The sequence below is a fragment of the Bufo bufo genome, chromosome 5 (genome assembly GCF_905171765.1).
Source record: "Bufo bufo chromosome 5, aBufBuf1.1, whole genome shotgun sequence".
Taxonomy (NCBI): domain Eukaryota; kingdom Metazoa; phylum Chordata; class Amphibia; order Anura; family Bufonidae; genus Bufo; species Bufo bufo.
In genome coordinates, this window is record NC_053393.1 from 527,323,090 (window position 1) to 527,343,320 (window position 20,231).

General features: G+C 43.1%; 2 protein-coding genes across 8 annotated transcripts in view; both read right to left on the reverse strand.

Annotated features, from left to right (window-relative positions):
- Positions 1–18,294, reverse strand: part of LOC121000613 (sterile alpha motif domain-containing protein 9-like) — a 78,107-nt gene extending 59,813 nt beyond the window's left edge. For 2 of the 6 annotated variants that reach the window (XM_040431160.1, XM_040431165.1), the window contains exons 1-2: positions 17,517–17,618; positions 5,751–5,925 (exon numbers count right to left, since the gene is read on the reverse strand). The gene's annotated coding sequence lies outside the window, so the exon portion shown is untranslated. Of the gene's footprint in view, positions 1–5,750; positions 5,926–6,199; positions 6,278–10,854; positions 10,876–17,516; positions 17,619–18,239 lie in introns of those variants that run through there. The other 4 variants (XM_040431161.1, XM_040431162.1, XM_040431163.1 and 1 more) reach the window with 4 other exon arrangements.
- Positions 1–20,231, reverse strand: part of LOC121000616 (zinc finger protein 436-like) — a 684,763-nt gene that overhangs the window by 547,509 nt on the left and 117,023 nt on the right. The window lies entirely within an intron of this gene.

Sequence of the window (20,231 nt, forward strand, 5' to 3'; positions counted from 1 at the left end):
TAAGTTTGATGTGTCACATGACCCTCTTCCTATTGAAAAAACAAAAGTTGGATTCAAAATGGCCAACTTCAAAATGGCCGCCATGGTCACCACCCATCTTGAAAAGTTTCCCCCCTCACATATACTAATGTGCCGCAAACAGGAAGTTAATATCACCAACCATTCCCATTTTATTAAGGTGTATCCATATAAATGGCCCACCCTGTATATTACACAAGGTTATACTCTGGCTGGTTGTTTTTAAACTACAATACTATATACTTTGTGAATCTATATGCGTGTTATAGGGACACCTTATGTTTTCTTTGTTTGATAAAACTCAATTAAACAGATTATAAATAATTTCTCCGGAACAGGTTGGCTTTTTTCAGGGTCGGCAGCAGTTTTCAACATTTGTAAAGTTTTAGCTGTCTTAGACAATATTGAAATGTGACCTCTCGTCCACCCAAACCTAGCCTTGTTAACCATAGCCGCAGAGAAGAGAGTCAAGGTGGGTAACACAAAAGTGTGATTCCAGAACTTGGCTAGCCTTTTGAGACACTGTATTGACTGGCTGAAGGGGCTTGACCATTATTCTAAATTCATATTAGAATCCAGCTTATTTCATCCATGGAGCCTGAATGCCTTACTATATACAAAATACCCTGATCTTCCCCCAATAACCCGACAGAGCCTCTTACTTAAAGACACCATTGCTACTCAAAGGCGGTATGGTACAGTTATAATCTACCATTTCTATTCTCAAAACATCTTTCACCTATGGGCTAGCCGGAATTAGATGAGTTTAGGAACAAATACTTCACTTACTGGCCGAGAGAGAAGTAAGGATGGTGAAATAATTAGTGAAAGGGAATTTGTAGGAATGAGATTATGATACCTTTTAAGAATTTAAAACAAGATATACCTTGAGCGATGTACACTTCCGGGCCTATTCTCAAATAACCAGCTTTTGACGTGCCAGACTCTAATTTTGACTTTGACTGTGTCTATTAAAAAAATGGAGGAGAAACTTCTCTGATTCAGATCTTCCAGAGAAGATATTGAGGAGCTGGCAACAAGTACGGGGGACTGTGTAGAGTGAAATGCACTGACGAGCAAAAGGGTAACAATGTTTTAAACTTTTCACTTTCAGACTTCAGCTCTCACCATCCACTACAACTTCGAACGTGAGACTACCATCATTTTATTGACAATCATCTTGGCTATCTCATACATAAATTGGACTTGCAAATATTTAGCATATGATTAGTTATGCAGATTCTTGTCATGTAACTACACTGTAACTGTTTTTCTCCTAAAATTATACATTTTTATTATTTTGTTAGTATTTTGTAAATCCACCTTTGGCTTTCAACACTCCCTGAATCCTTTTGGGCATGCTCTCGATCAGATTCAAGCATGTCTCGACCGAAATCTGTTTTCAGGTCTCTTCTACATGTTCCCAATGTTGGTGCATACTGGTCGACTCACTTGGGTACGAATACAGCTTTTTCTTCAACTCTACCCACAAGTATTTGATTGGGTTGAGGTCTCAGGACTGTGGGGGCCAATCCAGCACCTCTACTTGATTGTCAATGAACTATTTCTTCACCAATCTCGACGTATGCTTTGGGTCGTTGTCCTGCTAGAGCACTATTTTGTCCTTTACTTAGTACTTGAGTGTATGAAGTAACTCGTCTTGTAGGATACATAAAGCCAACATTGAGACTACCTTCGATCCTGGTCAAATATCTAATGCTTTTGACTGTGAAACAACCCCATCATCAGGCTTCCTCCACCGAACTTGACAGTTCCTTTAATTTCTCGATCCGTTAGCCTCCTTTCCCCTTGTGTCTTCCAGACCCATTTGCACCCATCAGAGCCCAGTCTATTGACTTTTGTCCCATCGCTCCAAATCACCCGTTTCCAATCTTCTACTGTCCACTGTTCATACTTTTGTGCAAACTCGAGCCGACACTTCTTATGACAATATTGAAGTCGAGGCTTCTTCAGCTTTTTTCGGGGCACCATTCCAGACTTGTCTAATGCGCGTCACACGGTGCTTGCATGGACGGCTGTGATCTCACTATTAAAAAGTGTTTGTCGTGCCAGAACTGATAGACCTTGTGATGAGCCGACTTGTTGACTCCGATATTTTGTCTGGACGTCCACCTCTGGACGGACTTCATTTTATAATCTTCCAACTGTCATGGCACTCACATGATGCAGTTTGGCAATTTTCTTGGCCGAGATACCGCTGCTGCTTCTCTTTTCTTGGGCAATCTTCTTCACGGCAGCTCCTGGATTTGAACCAGTGACCTTTCGCTTGGGAATCAGCCCAATATCACACTGAGCTATTAGGAAATGTGAAAACAGGTTGTAATTTGTAGTATACAAGAAGAAAAAGATTACCACCAGGAGCAAAACAGTAACAGTGCAGTTACATGACAAGAATCTGCATATCTAATTATACGCTAAATAGCTGCAAGTCAAATTTATGTATGGGATAGCCAAGATGATTGTCTATAAAATGATGGTAGTCTCCCGTTCTAAGCCGTAGTGGATGGTGAGATATGGAGCCTGAAAGTGAAAAGTTTTAAACATTGTTACCCTTTTGCTTGTCAGTGTATGGAGAGAGTGGCATTGTCGAGTTATCCATAGGGCAGTTTATGGTTTCTACACAAGGGGGAACCAATCAGGGCCAGACAAGCAAAATAGCAGTTCCAAATGTAATCTAGAAAATTTTATATGGTCTATGGTTATGCCCGTAAGTGATAACCTATTGGCAGCTGATACAGGCTCTTGTACGAGACAAACTACATATCATAATCTCAGATTCACCTGATCTTATCTTATTCCATGCGGCCCTGCAAGACAGGACTATATCCTTAGCTATACATGTGCTTTTATTAAAAGCAAAGAGATGCTTACTTGCAAATTGGCTCCAATTGACTACCCTCTCAGCCGCAGAAGACATATCTCAACATTGCTTTCATATGGATAGGCTTGAAACTCGCTTTCTCCTTCATGCTTTCCTCTCAGATACAGTAATCCATCCGCTGATAGCTCCCTTCTGACATACCTCTTGGTCCAAGAAGGCAGATGTTTAGAATTCTTTGGGCAGGCTTGGACAACCTCATTGATTTTTGTGGTTTAACAATATTCTTATAGCTCATTATACCATCTGGACATTAGACTTATGTAACTTTCCATGGTCTATAAATATGTTATAATGCTGTAATGTGGATTGCCACCCAAGGGGTTAGGTGTGTGTGTGTGTGAAGTATATCAAATGGAGAAAAACAGAACTGGATCGCACATCCACAAGCTATGCTTTGATCTAATTAACCTCGCTTCTCAGCGTAATATTCAGTGTACTGCCCCCTATACTGCATGCTTATGCAAGAAGCATTAGTGTACATTTTGATCAAAAGGCATAAGCCCACTCACCGCGTCAAGGTTGCCTCTTTGAGTGGGACCTACTCTAAACTTGGCGCAGCACTGCGCGGCGACCTCCAGATTTGGCGCAGCGACCACCAGCGCCACAGCACCGCACCAGCAGACGGCGGGACCCAGCAGCCAAAAAGCACCCCTGCTGCCTGGCAATGCCACCCCGGCACTGGGCCCCACCTACCCACCAGCACAGCACCACAGCTACAATGGCCGCCGCGCAGCACCGCACCATGTGAAAAAAGGCCACCACGTCATACTGCGCAGTGCCGTGCCGGATTTGGAGGTTGCCTTGCAGTGCTGCGCCATGTTTAGAGTAGGTCCCACTCAAATAGGCAACCTTGACGCGATGAGAGGGCTTATGCCTTTTGATCAAAATGTTCACTAATGCTTCTTGCATAAGCATGCAGTATAGGGGGCAGTACACTGAATATTGCACTGAGAAGCGAGGTTATCAAAGCATAGGTTTTGGATGTGCGATCCAGTTCTGTTTTTCTCCATTTGATATACAGTACAGACCAAAAGTTTGGACACACCTTCTCATTCAAAGAGTTTTCTTTATTTTCATGACTATGAATATTGTAGATTCACACTGAAGGCATCAAAACTATGAATTAACACATGTGGAATTATATACATAACAAACAAGTGTGAAACAACTGAAAATATGTTATATTCTAGGTTCTTCAAAGTAGCCACCTTTTGCTTTGATTACTGCTTTGCACACTCTTGGCATTCTCTTGATGAGCTTCAAGAGGTAGTCCCCTGAAATGGTTTTCACTTCACAGGTGTGCCCTGTTAGGTTTAATAAGTGGGATTTCTTGCCTTATAAATGGGGTTGGGACCATCAGTTGCGTTGAGGAGAAGTCAGGTGGATACACAGCTGATAGTCCTACTGAATAGACTGTTAGCTGCTTTTTTCTTGCCATAATACAAATTCTAAGTAAAGAAAAACGAGTGGCCATCATTACTTTAAGAAATGAAGGTCAGTCAGTCAGCCGAAAAATTTGGAAAACTTTGAAAGTAAGGGCTATTTGACCATGAAGGAGAGTGATGGGGTGCTGCGCCAGATGACCTGGCCTCCACAGTCACCGGACCTGAACCCAATCGAGATGGTTTGGGGTGAGCTGGACCGCAGAGTGAAGGCAAAAGGGCCAACAAGTGCTAAGCATCTCTGGGAACTCCTTCAAGACTGTTGGAAGACCATTTCAGGGGACTACCTCTTGAAGCTCATCAAGAGAATGCCAAGAGTGTGCAAAGCAGTAATCAAAGCAAAAGGTGGCTACTTTGAAGAACCTAGAATATGACATATTTTCAGTTGTTTCACACTTGTTTGTTATGTATATAATTCCACATGTGTTAATTCATAGATTTGATGCCTTCATAGTCATGAAAATAAAGAACTCTTTGAATGAGAAGGTGTGTCCAAACTTTTGGTCTGTACTGTATGTATATACAATCTTTCTTCTTTATTACTGGTATCAGCACTCCTCCCATTGGGCACAGGTGATTTTAATTAGCAGGAGTATATAGGTGTGAATGGACCTGCCAGCTTTCAGTTGGAGTTCCTGATAGCTTAGGACATGTTGAGTTAGACAACTGTTCATATGGTGCAGTACCGTGTGGTGGCCTTTTTTCACATGGTGTGCTGCTGCGTGGTGGCCATTGTTGCTGTGCTGGTGGGTAAGTGGCATTGCCAGGCAGCAGGGGTGTTGTTTGGCTGCTGGGTCCCGCCGTCTGCTGCCCCGGTGCTGTGGCGCTGGTGGTCGCCGCGCAGTATTTGGAGGTCACCTCGCAGTGCTGTGCCAAGTTTAGAGTAGGTCCCACTCAAAGAGGCAACCTTGACACAGTGAGTGGGCTTATGCCTTTTGATCAAAATGTACACTAATGCTGCTTGCATAAGCATGCAGTATAGGGGGCAGTACACTGAACATTGCGCTGAGAAGCGAGGTTATCAAAGCATAGGTTGTGGATGTGCGATCCAGTTCTGTTTTTCTCCATTTGATATATGTGTGTGTGAAGATTTTCCTAATTTTGTTACAAAATTTTATTTATTCTCTTTATGATTGGATTTTTTTATAACATGCTAAAACCTTAATAAAACTTGTTTTTTGTTTTTAAAAATAAAACAGAACTATGCTGTCCCAGCTAATGGCTTCTCGCTATTTAATTGTATTTAGTGTTATATCTGCAGCAAACCCAGGAGAGGGGAGAGGAGGAGGACAGGAGTGATAGTAGCAAGAATGGTGGTCATAGTGCTCGCTCACTCACTCTCTCTCCCCTGGACAGTGCAGTGATGGGAATGACGCATCTGTTCTTACCTTCTGGGCGCTCTCTGGTTTTCAGGTCCCCCTGCCTGGGGTTGGTTTAGGTGTCCTTGATGATGAAGGTTCAGGTAAGGTGCAAGGTAGGGTCCCTTTGTGCAGCTTTAGGTATCGGTGCCGTGTAGCAGTCCAAGAATTAATGAGGCCAGGTTAACAGCAGACTGGTTCTTTACTGAAGGGTTAAGTTGAAACACATCAGTTACACTTCTTAGCATGCAATGGACTGTCATATTTTCAGAAATGCACTTTTCACAGTTGTTACAGGTGACACGGCTGCACAGGAAGTTAATAGGCCAAGATGTTCCTTTAAAGCAATCTTCTTCAATTACCCGTTCTCTAGCTGACTTATACACAAGAATTCCCCATTCTCTACAATGCAACCTCAGGACGGACCCTAAACATCAGACTGCGCGCTGCATCTTTTATGAACAGGTTGCTGTACTTACAGTACACTATCGCAATGTCCTCTGCAGGATGTGGATATTCTTTTACCCAAATGGTCAATCTGCTCCAGTGTTTGTCAAGGCACCAGAAGAAAATGAAAACAAACACAATGCAACAGCACTGTGCAAACGCAAGTAACAAAGTAAGGCCCCTTTCACACGAGCAAGTTTTCAGCGCGGGTGCAATGCGCGAGGTGAACGCATTGCACCCGCACTGAATCCGGACCCATTCATTTCTATGGGGCTGTGCACACGAGCGGTGATTTTCACGCATCACTTGTGCTTTGCGTGAAAATCGCAGCATGTTCTATATTCTGTGTTTTTCACGCAACGCAGGCCCCATAGAGGTGAATGGGGCTGCGTGAAAATCGCAAGCATCCGCAAGCAAGTGCGGATGCAGTGCGATTTTCACGCACGGTTGCTACGAGACGGGATAGGGACCCGATCTTTATTATTTTCTCTTATAACATGGTTATAAGGGAAAATAATAGCATTCTGAATACAGAATGCATAGTACAATAGCGCTGGAGGGGTTAAAAATAAATAAATAATAATTTAACTCACCTTAATCCACCTGTTCGCGCAGCCGGCATCTCTTCTGTCTTCTTCTTTGAGGAATTGGACCTTTGATGACGTCACTACGCTCATCACATGATCCATCACCATGGTAAAATATCATGTGATAGACCATGTGATGAGCGCAGTGACGTCATCAAAAGTCCTATTCCTCAAAGAAGAAGACAGAAGAGATGCCGGCTGCGTGAACAAGTGGATTAAGTTGAGTAAAAAAAAAATTTTTAACCCCTCCAGCCCTATTGTACTATGCATTCTGTATTAGGAATGCTATTATTTTCCCTTATAACCATGTTATAAGGGAAAATAATGCAATCTACACAACCTTGAACCCAAACCTGAACTTCTGTGAAGAAGTTCGGGTCTGGGTACCACATTCAGTTTTTTATCACGCGTGTGCAAAACACATTGCACCCGCGCGATAAAAACTGACCAACGGAACGCAATCGCAGTCAAAATTGACTGCAATTTGGTACCTACTCGCGCGGGTTTGCCGCAACGCATCCGGGCCTTATCCGGACACGATCGTCTGCAAGGGGCCTAAGGGTACTTTCACACTCGCGTTTGGTGTGGATCCATTGTGGATCTGCACAAACGCATCCGTTCAGATAATACAACCATGCGTTCAGAACGGATCAGTTTGTATTATCTGTAACATAGCCAAAACGAATCCGTCTTGAACACTATTGAAAGTCTATTGTCTATTTCTATTGTGCCATATTGTGTCAGTGAAAACGGATCCGTCCCCATTGACTTACATTGTGTGTCAGGACGGATCCGTTTGGCTCAGTTTCGTCAGACGGACACCAAAACACTGCAAGCAGCGTTTTGGTGTCCGCATCCAAAGCGGAATGGAAGCAGAACGGAGGCAAACTGATGCATTCTGAGCGGATCCATTTCCATTCAGAATGCATTAAGGGCAAAACTGATCCGTTTTGTGAAAGTAGCCTAAACACAATAGTGCCATACTCACTTTTCTATTGTGAGTATGGCACTATTGTATTTACTTTTTTCTTTGTGTTTGCACAATGCTGTTACATTGTGTTGGTTTGCTTTTGTGCTTTTAGCCATGGCAACGTACACCTGGGCATTGGGATGTGCTGACTAACCCCCACTTTTTTTCTTTGCAGTCTGCATTATTGGTGTGGCTGACTCCATTGGTCGTGCACTACTAACCAACCTGTCTGTCCCATAGGCTGATTTAAAACATAAAGCTGCAGCCTGCTCTTCCTGCATTTATTGGAAGCCATTTGGCACCTGGATAGGTAAAATACAGAGTGGGCCCAGCATGCATGTGGAGCCTGCATTCCCTGAATTTAATAGAGGGCAGTATGGCACCAGTGTAGGTAGGATTTAGCGTAGGTTCGTGTCCTAAAGATATTGCCTTGTCGTTGGCGGACAGGCACAATTAATTTTGTACAAAATGTATTTGCCAAGAATCTCACATTTATAACGTAGCATTAGCATTAGTACATTTTCTATAGTGAGTATGGCACGATTGTATTTAATTTGTTATTTGTTGTTTGAGCGCTGTTGCATTGTGTTTGTTTTTGCTTTTGTGCTTTCAGCTATGGCGACGTGCTCCTGCACATTGGGATTTTTTGTTACCAGAAGAAAACGCCTGAACAAAAATCCTGGAGAGCCAATAGGTCCTCTTAAGACACCTTGGGGGAGATTTATCAAACTGGTATTAAGTAGAACTGGCTTAGTTGCCCATAGCAACCAGATTCCACTTTTCATTTTCCAAAGGAGCTGTGAAAAATGAAAAGTGGAATCTGATTGGTTGCTATGGGCGACTAAGCCAGTTTTACTTTACCCCAGTTTGATAAATCTCCCCCTTTACCTCTACAGAGCTTCTATTCTGCACTTCCCTTTCTCTTATGGTCTGCTTTTCCAGGTAAAGTTATTTCTGGCCTTGACCTGGCTGGTACCTCGGTCCAGGGAGGGTTTGTGTGTCAGCACTACATTTTTCATCTGCTATCTTTGCTGTTCAGACATTTACTTTTAGACTCTAGACTGTTCTAAGTTCCTCTTTCCCTGTTGGGAAGGGAAAGAGACACACTTAGTGGTGGGAGTAAATACAGCATAAAACAGAGAGGCATTTACCACACAAAAAAATACATTTGTGTTACGGTTGCATCAGGCTGGCTGAGGGTTGGACCGCTTAGATGTCCTTGTCCCCAAATTCTAGAGAGCGCTGTTAGGTTCCTTTTAGCAGTCATCCATGCTCCTGTAGGTGTAGATGAAATCCAGAGAGCTCTTACAAGGGCTGGTGATTAGTGATGCTCTACAAAACGAGTCAAAGCACGAACTGAGGGTAAGAAGCAGAATCTCTCTTTACTGAGGGCTACCCGCCCGTATTTATGCAGGTCCCCATCTGGTGGACACTCCCCTAGGGGACCAGATGAAAGACTGTGACACAGGACAGATAAACAACAGTTCAGGACACACTACATCCCCACAATGCATTCTGGTTTTCTCCTCTCTGCCCCGGAGACAACCGAGGAGTAATTCAATTATCTCTCAGGACAAAGGGAGATTGCCAATACACACGTGGAGACAATAGGACAGAAATCACTACTCCAACATACAATGTCACAACCATTACAGTAAACATAGACATGTAACACATCCCCAGATAGCTCCGGTCTGAGTGCATATTATTAGGTAAATGGCACTCAGACTACACGAATACGGTAGAATCACCATGGAGCCAAAGTCTTTACTTTCACATAGTCTTTCGTTATCCGAATGGGCTCCATGGCATAGCAATCTGGGGTATCACTGTTCAATTCGGGCAAGTACCAAATGACCCGGCTTTCATGTCTTAAATAACCGAAATACATGGTTGCAACAAAGTATCAGCCAGAGCGTAACTGTAACAACTGTAACAATTTGTAACCCCCCTATTTTGCAATGCATGCTGCATATCTATTATCTACTATGTTTAGTATGCTTTGCTGTCATCTGGACATTGTTATATTTGGTTTAATGTAAGTTATCTGCAGTTGTAATTACATTATTAGAAAACGTAGTAGGTAAGACAGCACTACTTACTGATACTTCTCAGAACATCAATTTAGTGGTGGTGCCAGCAGCGTCGAGTCCCGGCCCAATGGACTCCCAATACAAAAAATATGTAGAAAAGAACTGTGGCACTCCAATGTCTTCAAAAACTGGTATTGTGTTTTATTCCCACCGGACAAGCAACATTTCGACTCTGCGAGTCTTTATCAAGCTCGATAAAGACTCGCAGAGGCGAAACGTTGCTTGTCCGGTGGGAATAGAACACTAACAGTTTTTAAAGACATTGAAGTGCCGCGGTTCTTTTCTACATATTTTTTGTAATTACATTATGTCCCTCACCTCCTATTCTGTGAGCTAATATTCTGTGTCCTGCAGTCTTTTCCTGTTTTCAGACAAATTTCACAGAGCTGGAGAGAGGATTTTCTTTTGACCTTTCCTTTCTCAAGATACATTTAATAAATTACCCAAAGACATATCCATTGCATCTCCCTAATTGGAATTCTGCAACTCATGCAACTGGTGTCACTAGGGAAATGAGTATAGCAAGTTCACTATCTTCCATTGCTTGTACAAGAGATTGCCACTCACACACATCAAAGGCTTCTCTCGCGTACATTGGTGGCAGAATAGTAACAGTTATGTATCCAAAAATGTAGAACTAAGTAGTCTCATTCAAGCGCATGTGACTGATATTAGGCACTGCAAGTGCCAAAAGTACAACATTTTTCCTGGTAAACAATGACTAGAACAATTGGAGTGCTGCTTCAATTGAACAAAGGCTGTGCTGGGAGCTGGATCTCCATTAATCTAATATTGATGATATATACTAAGAATAGCCCATCAGTTTTGAAGTCCCAGAAACCCCTTCAAACAACAACACTGAGATACAAGACCTGTCAATTTCCTGTAACTTAAAGGGACACTGTCACCTGGATTTCACTTACTGAGCTATTAACATCACCACATGAGTCTCCATGATTTACATTAAAATATACTAGTATTACTGCCCTGTGTCTTGTAATTTGTCTATAAAATAGTTTTATTAATATGCTAATTACCTCAATAAGGAGCCCAAGGGGCCGTCCCTCCGGCCGCTGGAGCCCAGCCGCGCCCATTATCTTGGAGCCCAGCACCGCCCCACTGCTAATTTATTCACTGCTCATCGCCAACGTAATGTGTTTGTTGCGCCCGAAATCTCACGCATGCACCGTGGATACTCATGTCAGCGCCCGTGCGGTGTCCTGGCATCGGCTTCACAGAACGAAGTGCGCATGTGCCAGCTTCGCTCGACCTGGAAATGCGTGAGATTACATAATGGCTTTGTCCTTCATTTGTCTTTGTCCACTGATAAACTTAACCAAGATTCACTTGCTACTCCTGAGGAGTGGATGGTAGAATAGAGACTTTTCCTCTGCCTGACTTCCCGGCCTGGTACTGAGATCCAAACGATGGTTCCTCTGGGCCGTGGAGCCCAAGAGAGAGAGAGAGCTGAGAGGAGACCTCTCCTACCTCCTCCACACTCCTGCACTCAACCACTACATCTTCCCAACTCCTTAACTAGGCCTGAACTGTCCTATATATACTGTGGTGCTACCCCATCTAGTGGTGAGATGTATGTGGTGCACCTGACAGCCTGGTAAAAAGGGATTTCACTGAATAGTATACACAGTGCCCACGTAAGCTAGTGGGACGCTGCACACTGAGATCCTGACTTCTTGTACCATAGCGGCTGGACAAGCTCTGTTCAGGATGGTGAACTTCCCCAAGCAGATGTTTGTCCTGGTCCCCAGAGAATTAATGTACTCAATGATCAAGTAGTCCAAGAACCCCAATGATGGACAGAGCAGAGATGTTCAATATTTTCTAATAGGACAAAGTCCAGCTTGGCACTAAATTCCAATATCTATATTGACTGTGGTGTGGTACACTCTTAATCATAAAGACAAAAACTCACTGAAAAAAGTGGCCTAAACGGGTGGAAATGTTCCAAACCCAGACACTGTAGCGCGTCTATAACCTGGTGAGCAATTCCTCCGCATGTGGTCCGCAGACAACAGCAATCCCCAGCAAAAAATGCGTACAATGGAAGATGCCGGTGCGGACCGCATGCACCACAAGGACATCTTACACAAAATGATACATTGTGTAGAGGAAAATATATATATATACACACACAAATCACTGCAGAAAATGCACCAAAATGATACGCAACTGACAATACTAGCTAGCCTGTTCACACACCACAGGCGTTTTAGTGTTAGGACCCCATGCGTGCTGAGACACCGTGACGTGGTGCATGAGGTGCACGATATGTTCCTGACTGGAAGATATTGGCAAAGTTCTCAGCTTTTAACATCGGCCTGAGGAATTAGCTAGTATTGTCAGTTGCGTATCATTTTAGTGCATTTTCTGCAGTGATTTGTGTGTATATATATTTTTTCCTCTCAACAATGTATCATTTTGTGTAAGATGTCCTTGTGGTGCATGCGGTCCGCACCGGCATCCTCCATTGTACGCATTTTTTGCTGGGGATTGCTGTTGTCTGTGGACCGCATGCGGAGGATATGTTCACCCGGTTATAGACGCGCTACAGTGTCTGGGTTTGGAACATTTCCACCCGTTTAGGCCACTTTTTTCAGTGAGTTTTTGTCTTTATGTACAGTACAGACCAAAAGTTTGGACACACCTTCTCATTCAAAGAGTTTTCTTTATTTTCATGACCAGGGCCGGCGCCACCAGTAGGGCGACTTAGGCAGTCGCCTAGGGCGCCATGCAGCAGGGGGCGCCCGGCGCCCGTTGCGGTAAAAAAAAAAAAAAAAAGTTGCTTATATAAGTTCGGGCGGCCGGCGGCGCCCCTCATGCGGCGCCGGCTGAGGCTGAGCGCTTGCCGCTCTAAAGAATACTGCCTGCGCCTGCTGTGTGCTGTTGTTAATGTAGCGCGGCCGAGCTCTGTTCGGTCCGCGGTACAGGAGCTTTTGTTTCCTGTACCCGGCCGGACTGACAAGAAGTGCTCACTTAGTGTGCACTTCCTGTCAGTCCGGCCGGGTACAGGAAACAAATGCTCCTGTACCGCGGATCAAACAGAGCTCGGCCACGCTACACTAGAGGTGGGGGGGAATGAGAGTGACAAGGGGGGAGGGGGGGTGGAAATAATGAGTGACAAGGGGGAGGGGGGTGGAAATAATGAGTGACAGGGGGGGAGGGGGGGGAAATAATGAGTGACAAGGGGGGGTGGAAATAATGAGAGTGACAAGGGGGGAGGGGGGGTGGAAATAATGAGAGTGACAAGGGAGGGGGGGGTGGAAATAATGAGAGTGACAAGGGAGAGGGGGTGAAAATAATGAGAGTGACAAGGGAGGGGGGGAAATAATGAGAGTGACAAGGGAGGGGGGGAAATAATGAGAGTGACAAGGGAGGGGGGGGAATAATGAGAGTGACAAGGGAGAGGGGGGGAATAATGAGAGTGACAAGGGAGAGGGGGGGGGAAATAATGAGAGTGACAAGGGAGAGGGGGGGAAAAAATGAGAGTGACAAGGGAGGGGGGGTGGAAATAATGAGAGTGACAAAGGAAAGGGAGGGGGGGTGGAAATAATGAGAGTGACAAGGGAGAGGGGGGGGGGAATAATGAGAGTGACAAGAGAGAGGGGGGAGGAAATAATGAGAGTGACAAGGGAGGGGGGAATAATGAGAGTGACAAGGGAGAGGGGGGGGAATAATGAGAGTGACAAGGGAGAGGGGGGGAAATAATGAGAGTGACAAGGGAGAGGGGGGGGAAATAATGAGAGTGACAAGGGAGGGGGGGTGGAAATAATGAGAGTGACAAAGGAAAGGGAGGGGGGGTGGAAATAATGAGAGTGACAAGGGAGAGGGGGGGGGGAATAATGAGAGTGACAAGAGAGAGGGGGGTGGAAATAATGAGAGTGACAAGGGAGGGGGGAATAATGAGAGTGACAAGGGAGAGGGGGGGGGATAATGAGAGTGACAAGGGAGAGGGGGGGGAAATAATGAGAGTGACAAGGGAGAGGGGGGGGGGAATAATGAGAGTGACAAGGGAGGGGGGGAGGAAGAGAGTGACAAGGGAGTCCCCAGAGCCAGACTGCAGCCAGAGACCAGATCATCTTATTGTCCTGGTGGTAAGTAGACAATGCAATATGTTTATTATGTAATTGTTTAGTTATTAATACTACATTGGAAACTAATTTACATCACATTTAGGGTCCAGTCACACATCCGTGTGTGTTTTGCGGATCCACAAAACACAGACAGCGGCAATGTGCGTTCCGCACTTTGCGGACTGCACATTGCCGGCACTATTGCGGACATGTTCTATTTTTTTCAGTAACGGAATTGTAGATCCGGGTCCGCAGTTCCGGATCGGGGCCGCACGTTGTGCGGCCCCATAGAAATGTATGGGTCCGCAATTCCGTTCCGCAAAAAGAGACGGCTACAAGAAGCTGGATTAACCCTAAGGGAAACATAGCAGTTCTTTTAATTTAAAAGCTGAGAAAGGGGTGGAACATGATATGGGCAGATCATCTGATAAGGGGGGGGGCGTCAATTTTTATCTTGCCTAGGGCGGCAAAAATCCTTGCATCGGCCCTGTTCATGACTATGAAGGCATCAAAACTATGAATTAACACATGTGGAATTATATACATAACAAACAAGTGTGAAACAACTGAAAATATGTCATATTCTAGGTTCTTCAAAGTAGCCACCTTTTGCTTTGATTACTGCTTTGCACACTCTTGGCATTCTCTTGATGAGCTTCAAGAGGTAGTCCCCTGAAATGGTCTTCCAACAGTCTTGAAGGAGTTCGCAGAGATGCTTCAACACTTGTTGGCCCTTTTGCCTTCACTCTGCGGTCCAGCTCACCACAAACCATCTCAATTGGGTTCAAGTCCGGTGACTGTGGAGGCCAGGTCATCTGGCGCAGCACCCCATCACTCTCCTTCATGGTCAAATAGCCCTTACTTTCAAAGTTTTCCCAATTTTTCGGCTGACTGACTGACCTTCATTTCTTAAAGTAATGATGGCCAGTCGTTTTTCTTTACTTAGCTGCTTTTTTCTTGCCATAATACAAATTCTAACAGTCTATTCAGTAGGACTATCAGCTGTGTATCCACCTGACTTCTCCTCAACGCAACTGATGGTCCCAACCCCATTTATAAGGCAAGAAATCCCACTTATTAAACCTGACAGGGGACTACCTCTTGAAGCTCATCAAGAGAATGCCAAGAGTGTGCAAAGCAGTAATCAAAGCAAAAGGTGGCTACTTTGAAGAACCTAGAATATGATATATTTTCAGTTGTTTCACACTTGTTTGTTATGTATATAATTCCACAAGTGTTAATTCATAGTTTTGATGCCTTCAGTGTGAATCTACAATTTTCATAGTCATGAAAATAAAGAAAACTCTTTGAATGAGAAGGTGTGTCCAAACTTTTGGTCTGTACTGTACATGGAATGTGCCACTTCATTTTGTTGGTAACATTCTTTTGCACCTGGTAGCTTCTGTGTCACATGGTCTGTTGTGGGTGCGGCTCACAGCTTTATCCTACCTCACAGTGCATTGGTGATACCACTATGAAAGGAATGTGAGAGCCTGGCTGTGAGTTAATTTCTAGCACTGATTCAGACCCTGTTCACACACCACGGGCGTTTAAGTGGTAGGACCCCATGCGTGCTGAGACACCGTGACGTGGTGCATGAGGGGCTCCGATATGTTCCTGACTGGAAGATATTGGCAAGTTCTCAGCTTTTAACATCGGCCTGAGGAATTAGCTAGTATTGTCAGTTGTGTATCATTTTGGTGCATTTTCTGCAGTGATTTGTGTACACTCTTAATCATAGCATAAATGGTTAGATGCACTCTCCCCTATTATAAACATAGCAGGTGGGCAGAGGGAGCGCGCTCACAATTGGTCAGAACAATACATAAAACTGAAACAGATAAGTACACTAAATACAAATTGTTAAATTGTTATTATTGTATAAATACATCACCTGATAGATACATATTAACACTTTCCCGACCAGCGCCCTCCCCATCCCCATCGGGTCCCCGCGATGCGGTGACAGGGACCCCGTGGTTGGGAAGACAGCCCAATGCCTTCCATAGGCATCGTGCTACCTTCCATGAAAGCCTGTGAAACCCAGCCCTCTGGGTCTCACAGGCAAGCAGACTGTAAGTGTATTACACAGTGCAATACACTTACAGCCAATGCATTACAATACAGATATATTGTAATGCATTGTAGAGGGGATCAGACCCCCAAAAGTGGAAGTCCCAAAGTGGGACAAAAAAAGTAGACATATTAGGTATCGCTGCGTCCATATCGACCGGCTCTATACAAATATCACATGATCTACCCCGTAAGGTGAATGCCATAAAAAAATTAAGACAGTGCCATTTTCTGGTCACTTTTACTCACAAAAAGTGTAATACCAAGCGATCAAAAAATCGTATATACCCCAACATGGTACCAAACAGTCATCTCATACAGCAAAAAATTAGACCATACCCAAGACAATCACTCAAAAGATAAAAAAAATATGGCTTTCAGAAAACGGCAACACAAAAACAAGATATTTTTCTTGTCAAAAATGCTTCTACTGTGTAAAACGTAACTAAAATAAAAATAGACATTAGGTATCACCACATCCGTAACAATCTGCTCTATAAAAATATCACATGATCGTCCAGCTCAGGTGAACACTAAAAATAAAGAAAAAAAAACTGTGCCAGAACAGTCATTTTTTGACACCTCGCCTTACAAAATGCTTAATATCGAGTGATCAAAAAGTCATATGTGCACCAAAATGGTACCAATGAAAACGTCACCTCATCCCATGCCAAGCCCACATGTAACAGGTCAGCCAGTGTCATAGGTACAAATCTGCTGTCAGATCCCCTTTAAAAAGTAGCAAACTTAGAGTTTGCAAGTTTTTTTTTTAACCTAGAAAACTGTCCTAAGGGGATTAACATATTCCCCCTATTGCTGTGCTGCACTTTGTCCTGTTTGAAAATACTGTGCCTGGGAGCCAGCTTAATGTCTATCTACTGCAGGTCAACACTTCCTTTGATGTACAGGTAAACTGATCCTACCAACTACTGTATAATCAGCTTCTGGGTGGATCATATCTATATAGTTTGGATAAATAACTTGTTTAGAGACTCATCAGCCATATATAACTCATAATATGGACACAAAATGCGGTACAGAATGTGAACAAGACCCGTACACAATACTATAATATGCACCAATAGATTTGTCGATCAAGACATAATTAACAAAGTAGCAGCAATATGTTTGCTGACTAATACAAAAAGAAGGTAATTAGGACCTCGAAAAGCAATGAAAGAGTTGCAAAGAACGTGGTGGGATCACAAAACGTTCCACACATATAGTTCACCTACTATGACCTCTTATGGTTCGTGCATTACGAAAACACCAATGAACAATTTGTTAAAGAGTACAACAGGATTTTGACTGAATTCTCACTGAAATTAGTGAAATAAATTGTCACTCAAGAAGATTTACAGCTCAACAAAATTCCAATGAAAATCATGGAAATAAAAGAACAAACTGGAACAAACAAAGAATATCCAAGTTCTACACTGCAGAGACTATGAGATGAATGCAATCTAAGGCTGAAGAAAAAAAACACATAGAAACTCCTAAATCTATCTTAAAGAGAAAAATAAAAATAGACAAACCTGGACTGGAAATGTTGAAAAGCTATACTGGTGCCTCTGATGTAGAAGTTGCACACTATAACATACCAAAGCAAACCAGAAAATCAAGATATGACACAGGGCTGGAGGAGGAGGAGCACACTATCTGAGGAGAAACAAAAGTAACTGACGTGATAAAACAACATAATGTTATTAACCTTTCATCTATGGAACTCATGGAGCCCAAACTGGAAGTCCTTTCTAATGGGCTCAGTCTGGTGCCAAGATATTTGGATATTTTAGTCCCATCCTAAAATATCCAAACTATTAAAATATAAAAATATTTTCCCTGCATGGTGAATGCAGTAAAGGAAAAAAAAAAAAAAATGTGCAATTTTTTGGTCAACTTGTCCCACCAAAGATTTTATAAAAAGGGCTCAAAAGGTCATATGACCCCCAAAATGAGACCAATAAAAGCTACAGTTCATGCCATGAAAAACAAGCCCTCGCACAGCTCTGTAGATGGAAACATTAAAAGGTTATGGGTGTCAGAATATAGCGATGCAAAGAAAGTGGTAATAAAAAATAATTTGGCATCACTGTAATCCTACCGACAGAAAAAGGTTGTCGGGTCATTTTGAGCTTGTAGTAAATACCGTAATAAGAAAACAAAATAAAACACAGAAGAGTATCACCCGACACATACTTTCTTTCCATTTTCCAACATAAGATATGGTAAATTAAAACAATGCATCTTGTCCTTACATGTAATGCAACAGACATGTATTGCTCCGATCCATTCCGATGAAAAATGAAGTATATTAACTTATTTGTAGTCTCTAACACACAATGGTAGGATGTTTTAATCTAAACCATTTGCAGAGTTGCTTCATTTATTTATTTCAAATGCATTAGAAGGATTAAAAAATTCTTATTGTGAACATACGTAGCTGTAAGTTTCATTTCTGTAGAAACAGAAACTTGAAACTAGCTAGTAAAAACGGTGAAATGAAGGAGTGGACCTTGATGATCAAACCACACAATGACTTAGCAAAGTCCGTTCTGGGGCAGCAATACTAGCTGTTGATTTGTTACTGTACTTTAGACTGCCTGGAACTGCAGACTAACTAACAACTTTCATTCCAAAAACAGGTCCCAGAGCTCCAGTCACATAAATAGAAAAGGGATCGGCTTCATAGCAATTATTTTTTTTTTTAAACAAATCTCTTTTTATTGAAATAGTACAGCGACTGGAAATGTATACAAAAATCATAAGGCATACACAAACTTATTGGCAAAGGTACGGTAACAATACACTTTGTAACATATATCTATAAGTAATGCGTAGATACCAAATTGCAGTGAAAAATACAATTACAAGCTTGGGGGGATCCGGGGGGGGAAGATGTAAAACATTGGGGTATCTGGGGAAGGGGGTAACAGAACCTATAACCTATATACCCTGTGGAACCAATAACCAGACATCAGTTGAAAGAACCGTAACTCATTATAAATCCCATCAACATGTCTCATGAACCTCAACAGTTAATGTGTACCAGCCCAACCACCTGTGTGACACGTACATCAATATATTTAGAGGCTAAAACATAAGGCCCTAATATGTTTAGAGGTTAAAAACATAGAGCCCCAAAAGGCTTAGAGAGTTAAATGGGCAAATCTACTCTGTCCGGCAGTCATAGTGCTGGTGAGACCACTGCCGTGAGAAGCAGTATTGTTACTCCTTCCTTTTACCCCGGAAATCCTGCCATGGTTTCCATAGCTTTAGAAACTTAGAGTGAGACCTAGCAGCCCAATTCACTAGCTCCTCCATCAAAAATATCTAGTCAACTTTATAATACCACTCCTCGAGTGTGGGAGAAGAGGTCTTTAGCTAATTCAAAGGTATCAGTAACCTGGCTGCTTCAATTAAAAGGGTCGGTGTTCTATCCGGTCCCAGAAAGAACGGATATCTGGGCAGAACTACATAATATTACCTAGGGTACCCTTCATGGTGTTTCATCTTCAACATAAATCATTACTTGTGAACCCCATTTTGAAGAGCTTAGATGGGTCATTATACCACCGTGTCATAGTTTTAAAGGAATGTTCCTGCGTTTTAATACATCAGGAAAAGCCATGAGACCTCAAAAAGATTTGTGCCATTTCCTATGGGGTGAAGGATCTATCTAGATCTGTTTTCCATGCTCTTATATAGGCCGGAGTGGCCTTGTCTTTTTTTGAAAGTAACCACTGATAAAGTAGTGATATACTATGCTTTGGCAAAACATCATGAGCTGCTAGCTGTTCAAACCAAGAGGGGCTCGGGATTTCCGTGTATTTGGCTACCAGAGCTTAGCACATACTTTGCAATTCACAAAATAGAGTTGCAGGTGGCACTGCCGATACTTTACAACACACCCGAGTGTTTCACGGCTACCTCCTGATACCAGGTCTGGCCTTAGGTGTTCAGGCGCCCTGTGCGAACTAATCTTGTGGCGCCCCGCCCCCCTAAACATACACAAAGAGGAAAACAATCTTTGTAACAAATAGTTTTTCACACAATCTCGGGCCACCTGCTGTAAGAGACCGACGGTGAGCTGTGTCCAGTGGCGGATCCAGAGCCTGGTCTCGGGAAGGGCACTTCCAGATTATTTTTTGTCTGCCGCCACAAAACAATGGTCCTTATAGAACAGACTACACAGTGTAGAGGTATACTGTATATTGTGTGGCACAGTGTATGCTATATATGTATAACAA